Source organism: Puntigrus tetrazona, chromosome 25, assembly GCF_018831695.1.
Source record: "Puntigrus tetrazona isolate hp1 chromosome 25, ASM1883169v1, whole genome shotgun sequence".
Taxonomy (NCBI): domain Eukaryota; kingdom Metazoa; phylum Chordata; class Actinopteri; order Cypriniformes; family Cyprinidae; genus Puntigrus; species Puntigrus tetrazona.
The window spans coordinates 16341008-16349974 of NC_056723.1; positions in this window are offsets into that span (position 1 = coordinate 16341008).

Consider the following 8967-nt stretch of genomic DNA (forward strand, 5'->3'; position numbering starts at 1 on the left):
GTCTATAGAGCCATTCATTTAACAGCAGTTAGAAAGACCAACAAAAACACTTCCTGTTCCTCGCAAATATAAAAGACCCGTTACAAAATAATGAGATCAAATAAAATAGAGTATGCTTCGATGTTCTAGAAGTTCAGTAAATGTGAGAATAAACAATATATGCGTGTTAATGATTTTATGATATTTGTCATTTTAAAATGAAATGTTTAGAAATGGCCTGTTTTTATGATCCTATAGGTTATGTAGATACCTGATGTGTTTTAATAGAATTATTTCAAGCTACATCCACAAGTCATCACAACAAATGGAGTTTCTGAGTGAATCTGTAGTACATTTGACTGTAGACTGATTTTTAATATGAAATGCAAATGTCCATATATGTGGTTTGATGGCAAGGACTTTCAAATAAATTAATAATTGTATTACCTCTATATTCATTCGTGTTAATTTCCAACAATGCATTATGTAACTCTACTAAAATGAATATCAACCGCAAAAATGACAACAACATAAAATGACCACTAGATGGCAGCGTACAAAAGGTCTCGGTGGTCACAATCACAAACCACAGACATAAACAAGGTCTGTGTCTTTCAAAAAGTCAATTCATTTTCATTGTGTTTAGTATTGTAGAGCGAGGATCCTTAGAGACAAGTCAATAAAGCAAGCAATGTCCACAATTACAAGCAGAAAACTCTTGCTGAGCTCCATTGTGTTTTAATGCAGCTCAGTTTCTTTTTTATTTATTTTTAATGCACACTGGTTTGATCATATCAACAAATTTCACTATAGGGACATTTACAGACAAAATAGCTTACACACCATATTAAAAGAAACAATAGCTTACCAAATAATAATACAATTTATGCTCATTTTTAACAGATGGTCACCAGACAAGAATAGCTGGACTTTTTAGTCCTTCCCTTGCTGTTTTTCAATTTTGTTTTTGTTGCTGCACTGTAAAATATGTTTTTCTTACTTACAATTTTTGTCTTGTTTCGGAAAAAATATCTAGAAGCAAAATTATTGCTTCATTGTAGGAAAAAGTTAGTCAAAAATAAGTGAGAGATTTTGCTTGAAAACTCTGTCAGTAAACTTGCTGTCTAGAAAATCCCTCTAATTTAAGAATTATTTAATATTTTGGCTGAAACATGACAACAAATTGATTTTTTCTTCACATATGAAGATTTTTTTGCAGTGTGGTACATACAGTAGCATATTTTATGATAGCATATATATATATATATATATATATATATATATATATATATATATATATATATATATATATATATATATATATATATATATATAAAATATGCTAAACTCAAATGTGAAATAGTATTGTACAATTAAAACTAAAAGTCCGAATCATACGTTCAATTGATTCGTTTCAAAAGGCTGATTCATTCAGGAGTCTATTCTTAATGAGTGTCTAACTGAATCATTGACTCGTTCGTTTAAAAACGCACAGTCATGCATAAACAAAACTCATTTAAAACTTTTTTCTTGACGAAACAGAACAAAATCATGAAAAGTGTTGCAGTCAATGTAAGTCATTTAAAATCATCGTCGTTTATTGAACTGTTGTATGAAATCTTGCAAATTAAATAATAGCATAAATATTTAACTCGTGCTGAGATGCACGCGCGATGCGGAACTGACGTAAGCGCCGGCGTGATTCGCGTCTTAGTTGCTATAGCGACGCGTGTTATGAGTTCTGGCTGAATATATAAACACTCGAACCCATCGCTATCTGTTGGTTGTGAGACGAAGAGACTTTTGAGTATTTTCTGATCAGATCTTGTTGCTTTCTGAAGCTCATCGGAGGATTCCTTTGAGAAGAAGACTTTTATTTCAGACGGAGATCAGCGGACTTTTCTTGAGAAGAGTTTTAAACTGTTATTTGTTCTATAACTAAACTTATTTCTGCACTCGTGTCTTGTATTGTTATTGTATTTCATTTTAATTTACTTTGATTAATTTTCTCTTTTTCTCCCTATTTTCTTATCTTGAGGAGTTTGGAGGAGGTCGTCAATGGTTCACTCGGACGAAAGACGAGGTATGTTTTTTAATTGATTATTTTAGGATATTTATTATTGGTATGTGCATAGTTTGACAGCTTGCGCAACCCGTTATATATAAGTTAAGTGATGTGTATCTTGTTCCACGTGACAGATAAACTGTGCTAAATATGTTTTGATTATTGCCTGTTAATACAACAGTATGAAGTATTGTAAGTGTGTAATATTTCAGCCTCGGGCCGCTCCAGATCCAGGAGAGCTGGTATCTCTCAGACGGCTGCTCAGGAGGATGGGAGACGAGGCTCTGGTGATCGTGACCCAGAGCAGCCCCTGAGCCAAGAGCTACCAGGATACATCGCACCTCTGCCTTCTGACCTGGCTGTTTCTGTGTCCACAGATCAGCCTCACAGGAAGAGGAAGCGGCAGAAGCGGCGGCGGGAGGATGAAGGGCCGTCTACCTCCAACACAAGACCAGCCAACGCTCCCGCAGAGGTCAGGATTATCAAAGATGTCATGACTCAGTTATTAATAGAAAATGTTCCGTTTATACATTTCTTGTGCGTTTCCAGAAGCGTCACGCCAAGGGCCCGTTGCTGGGCGAGGTGGATTGCCTCGGTGCATGCTGGGATACGAGGTCCGACAGACTGCCAGTAAGACTTTCTTCTTCCCTGCTTCATTCAAACAGCTTTTAGAAATGGCCATATCAGCGAACGCGTGATTTACTGCGGTGTTTATCTGTTCACAGGTCGCCATCAAGTACGCTTGCAAAGCAGGGCGCCTGAGACGCTGAACGTGGTGAGTTGAAGGTGAATCTGTTGTGAATCTGCATTCAGCTCTGGATGTGACGGATCTTTGGTCTCTGCAGGAAGGTCAGGGTCTGCTGCCGCTGGAGGTGGCGTTGATGACCCTGGTCAGTTGGCCCTGCCTGCCCAAACGTCCCGGCAGCTGCTGGAGTGGTTCGACCATCGCAGACGCTACACCATGATCCTGGAGCGTCCGTGCTCTTGCCAAGATCTCCAGAGTTTCTGCGAGGAGAACGGATGTCTGGAGTGAGACTCTGGCCAAGAAAGTCCTGCTGCAGCTGATCACTTGGCGCTGAAACACTGCAAGAGCCGCGGAGTCCTGCAATCGGACGCCAAACCGGAGAATCTGGGCTGTTCTCCACTGAGTCCCACGACATCAAGCTGATGGACTTGGCTGTGGAGATCTGCTGCGAGACTCGGCCTACCAACACTTTGCAGGTAGCTTTGATCTCACTGCAGTGATGTGTTTGTGAACACCAAAGGGAAGATTTTGATCGGACGTTTGTGGTCTTGTTGTGTCTCTCAGGCACTCTTCAATACGCCTCCTGAGTGGTTTCGGCAGCATCTCTATCACGCAGGACCGGCTACGGTTTGGTCGGTCGGGTGACGCCTCTACAGCATCCTGTGCGGCTGTTTCTTTCAGAGGAGCACGGAAGGACACCTCCAGAAGAAGACTGCGCCTCAGACAGCTGTCTAGAGGCAAGAGACAGACGCCACGTCCAGATCCAGGTGAAGCGTGTGCTTTTGTGTTGCTGAAGAAGACTGTGTTGTGTGTAACAGAGTGCCGCCAGCTGATTGGCTGGTGTCTCAGTGCATCGGCATCAGACCGCCCAGTTTAGAGGACATTGAGAGCCACCCCTGGTTAAAGTGAACAGGTGTGGGGCCGGTGACACACACTTTCTGAATCACAGCAGTCACGGCTGGATTGTGTCGTTGGGATCAGTCCAGATCAATGCTCTCGACTGTTTGTATAGGGAGAGAGTAGGAGTGTCACAGGAAGTGCGGAGAACTGCTTCCTGGTCACCTTCTGTCCGTGAGGGCTCTGTGTGGATCCTGGAGGAGCTGAACACACAGCACCAGCAGAAACCAGAGCCTGAGATCAGATAGAGATTGGGGTTTTTTAGCTAAAGCGTCTTTTTCAGAATGAGAGTAGAAAAGGGAGAAATGGGACATTGTGTAAATAAGAGGAACAGACTGAGGCACTAGACACTAAATTGTACATATAATTCATATTTATTAATGTTTAGATGTAATAGATTTTTAGTTGGTTTGCAAAGAAGTCTGTGCTTTTGTAAATTAATTTTGTCATATAATGAAATATAATTGGTGTAAATATATTTGAATAAAGCCTGTGTACATTTGCAGATGATTGCAGTGTGTCTTTTAATGGACAGAAGGTTAACGTGTGTATTTGTTTGTTATGTTACACTTTAAGTGATACATTCTGCTATTACTAGGGATTAGGATGAAACAGGAACACATGAATTATGATAATACTGTATATTATACCTTTTAGTGCAAATACACTCTTAGAAATAAAGGTACAAAAGCTGTCACTGGAGCGGTAGATTTTTAAAAAGGACATGTTTGTACCTAAAGGGTCTATTTTGGTGGCTTAAAGGTACATATTAGTACTTAAAGTGTACATATATTTGAACCTATGTCACGGTGTGGTTTATGAGAAGGAGCACTCCAATGAGAAAAATAAACGTAAACAGTTTTAATCCTCTACAAACGAACAAAAATGGCAATATAGTTGCAAGCAGGCAGGACATAAAACCCACACGATTAAAGACGAGAACTGACGATTAAACAGAAGAAAACTGGAACTTAAATACACACAGGAAGTGACTAAATTAAGAAGACACACCTGAAGACAATTAGACAGTTAATAGAAAGTAGGTGACACTGAACACATGGGAGAAGACAAAACAACAACAAAAGAGTCCACATGTGTGACAACCTAATAGGTACAAAAGTGTATTTTTTAAAAAGGTACCTCCCCAGTGACAGCTTTTGTACCTTTATTTCTGAGAGAAAAAAGAAAAAACAGCAGGTTTGAAATGATCTGACATTATTTGCTCATTTAGCAGTAAACTGTGTAACTCCTGAAGTGTTAAGGCATCTTTTGAAACACTTCAATCAATAAATGTGACCCGATGCTGGCCTCACGAGAAAACTTATCCCTGACTTGTTAAACCCTCATTAAACCCACTTGTTAAAACCTTTTACAGCACGAATCCCATTCCAGAGCTCAAGAAATGACTAAATTCCTCTGATTTGTGATATTTTGTGTTAATATCAAGCAATTGTTTTGGAGTTCATCACAATTCTGTTTTTGATGCATGTGTGTGTCTGTGTTGTGGAGGAAGTCATTGTTTGTAAGAGTTTATGGAGAAAATGATATGACAATATATCTCTCACTCTTTATGTACGGTCAGTTTAATTCTGTCAGCTTCCTGAAAAAGAAAAGAAAGGAATAAAGGAAGGACAGAAGAGAGAGAGAGAATCTGCAGCTGTACGAATATTTACACAGATATTTATAGTATTTGCCTTCAGGTATTTATAAACAAAAAATAGGCATGAAATATTGTTTTCTAAATCATTAAAATGTAGAAAATTAATACAAAAAGTATCAGAGGAAAATAGAAATATGTTTTATAGCGTTTTTGATTAAGGTGTAGTAGACTTCTTTGTCCTATAAATAATTGTCAAAAGCAAAACATTTAGTACTAAAATCTGACGTGAAGCAAAACTATTTTATAATGTGGTAGCTCACTGACCAGTTCATTGAACAACATGTTACCTGTATTTATATAGCGCTTTAACAATACAGAATGAGTATCAAACTGAAGAATAGAGTGTCAGTGAAGTAAAATGTAGTACCTGTGCAGTCAAATGACAATAATAACTGGAAATGAATGTAAATGTTTGTATATTGTCTGGTTTTCACAGAAAGGAGGCGATTGATGTGAAAGACACCGCTGAGATGGTGAAGGAGGCCTTGCAGCAGGCTGAGCGTAGACTCCGGAGCTAAACCTTGCGGTTGCAGAAGTTGGAAAGCGATATGGCTTTGCTGAAAGAAAAGGCACTCAACACCTCCAACAGCACAGAGAAAGAAAGAGACGGACAGCATCAAAGCAGCCTCAAAAAGGTGCATGAATCACCTGGATATGATACGTCATCTGCTATGAAGTGTTGTGGGTTTGTAACCTATACTATACATGACTGTTTATGCAGGATCTGGATTCTGAGCTGAAGGACAAGTACAGTAGTGTCGAGGAGCTAATCACACAGAAAGCAGAAGGAGTGGCAGAGGCCAAGAAAAGAGCAGAGAAACTCCAACAGGAAGCCAAAACTCTGCTGCTACAGGCCAGTGACAAACTCCAGCTGCTAAAAAGTATGTCAATAACGCATCTCTGATTAAAAGTATTAAGAAGATCACCATCACAAAACATTGACTTTTTAAATGTTCTCGCTTTTTCAGATCTTGAAGAGAAGAACTATGATGAAAATCAGAAGCTGCTGGAGGACAAGGCCAATGAACTGGTGGATCTGGAGAAGGCTGTGAAAGAACTGCTTCAGGAGATCATGCCCAACATAACTATGAGACTGCAATTACATTGACCTCATTGTTAAAAAAAAATAAAATAATAGAAATGTGATTTTTAAAAACGTTTTTGTTTACAGATACTTTGACCAACTTGTAAATACCCTGCAAGTTCAATCAGAATAAACTCCAGTGTGTGACTGACATTGTTATTTTGTGAATTTCTCAAATCAAGGAAATCAATCAATCTGAGGAAATCTTAAAATACGCAAATAACAAATAACTGAAAACTTGTGTATTTTTACATTGTTTATTTTAAGTTGTTGGTTTTATTGCTGAAAAATGATACTGATATGGACCGGGGATCATGGCTATAGACTGGAGCTGGACTCGTCCTGAATCAATGAGGCTACCGCCCAGACTGATGATACACGGAGCCCATTGACTGATCTAAATGATCCAGATAAAGACTCTGTTACTCATTCTCAATTGGCGCTGTGTATCATCAGTCTTGGGCTACAGCTCTGACATTGTTCTTGTGGTCATTAAAATAACCAGAAGCAGCGCTATTTGACATTACGTTAGATTATGCTCTATTTACTTCATTAAGTTAGGTTGCATCAGACTTGTCTTACACTGGTAACATTCGTTTTAGACTCCACACTGACTCAATCAATCATTTCTTATATAAACTTGCCTTATACACAGAGGCATTGTCATGTTAGAGTCCTGTCCAAAAATTTGTTTCCACAATTGCTTAGAACATCGATTACGATTTGTACTCATGGATATTATAATAATAAATACATACTTAATAATAAAATTAATAATAAATTAAAGTAGTTGTCACGTTCGCAGATTCGAGAGACTGAGCACACGGCACGTAAAATGAACTTAAACAGGTTTAATTCCAAACTGGCAAAAATAATAATACTTATAGGCAAGCAGACAAGACATAAACCAAGTAAGTAACTTCTTGAATGGACATTGAATGGCCATTGAATGGACATTGACGCATCGGACAAACTCAAGACAAACACAGGACTTAAATATACAACATAACTGACTTAACTAACGACACAGCTGAAGACAATTATACACTAAACACGCACGGAAGGTAGGGCACAGATAGCACGTAAGCACCGAGACAAAAACACAATACCGGGTCTTGGGAGGAGGTTCTGGTGGAGGACAACCCCGGGAGGGGGTAGGCAGACAGGAGTCCAGGGAGGTGCAGACGGAGGGGAGGAGCCATGGAGAGACAGGGAGGAGTCCGGGAGCAGAGGAGATCCAGAGTCCAGCCATGATGGCTCATGCTGGCGCCGACGGAGGAAGGAGCCATGGAGGAGGAGCGGCCATCGACTCTCCATGGGCCCGACTGCCGGGCGGAGGATGAGACTGAGGCGGAGGTCGGGAGAGCTGAAGAGCCAGGGTGATGCCGAGGCGCTGAGGACCAAGGCGACGCCGCAGGCTTCGGCGACCGATGCGGAGAGACAGGGGGGCGGGAAGGACGAGCGGAGCCAGAGCGACAGAGGACTGAGGTGGAGCCGGAGGGAAGGAGGAGCTGGGGGAAGGAGGAGCCAGTGGACTGACGGACCACAGTGGAGAGGAGGGAGCTAGGAGCCTAGAGGAGCTGACGGGGCTCACGAGCCGAGGTGAAGTCCGGGACTTGGAGGCGGGAAATGGTGAGGCGAGGGATCCTTCTGGACTTTACCTTTAGTCAACAAACCTTACCCATATTTTACAGGACATACCTTCATTCAACAAACCTTACCTGTACTGTACAACACTACCTTTAATCAACAGACCTAATCTGTACTTCTTTTAAATGCTTACCTGTGTTTAGCAAACCTTACCTGTATTGTACAGGACTTACCTTTAGTCAAGAAACCTTATCTGTATTCTACAAGACTTATCTTTATTCTGCAGGACTTACCTTTATTCAACAAACTTTACTTGTACTCTACAGGACTTACATTTAGTCAACAAACCTTACCTGTATTCTACTGACTTACCTTTACTCAACAAACCTTACCTGTATTCTACAGGACTGACCTTTAGTCAACAAACCTTTCCTGCACTCTAAAACACTTACTTTTATTCAACAAACATTAAATGTATTCTGCAGGACTTTCCTTTATTCAACAAACTTACCTGTATTCTGCAGGACTTTCCTTTATTCAACAAACCTTACCTTTATTCTGCCAGACTTAGCTTCAGTCAACAGACTTAATTTGTACTCTAAAAACACTTTTCTTTAGTCAACAAACCTTACCTATATTCTGAGAACTTACCTTAGTCAACAAACTGTACCTATACTTCTAAAACAGTTACCTTCATTCAACATATACTTACCTGTATTCTGCAGGACTTACCTTAGTTAACAAACCTTACCTGTACCCTAAAACAATTATCAAACCTTACTCTGTACTTCTACAGGACATACTTATATTCTACAAGACTTACTTTAACTTTAATTATAGAAACCTTACATGCATTCTGTCAATAAATCGTACCTGCACTTCAAAACACTTAACTTCTTTAACCAACAAACCTACTTTATACTTTATAGGACTTACCTTAGTCAACA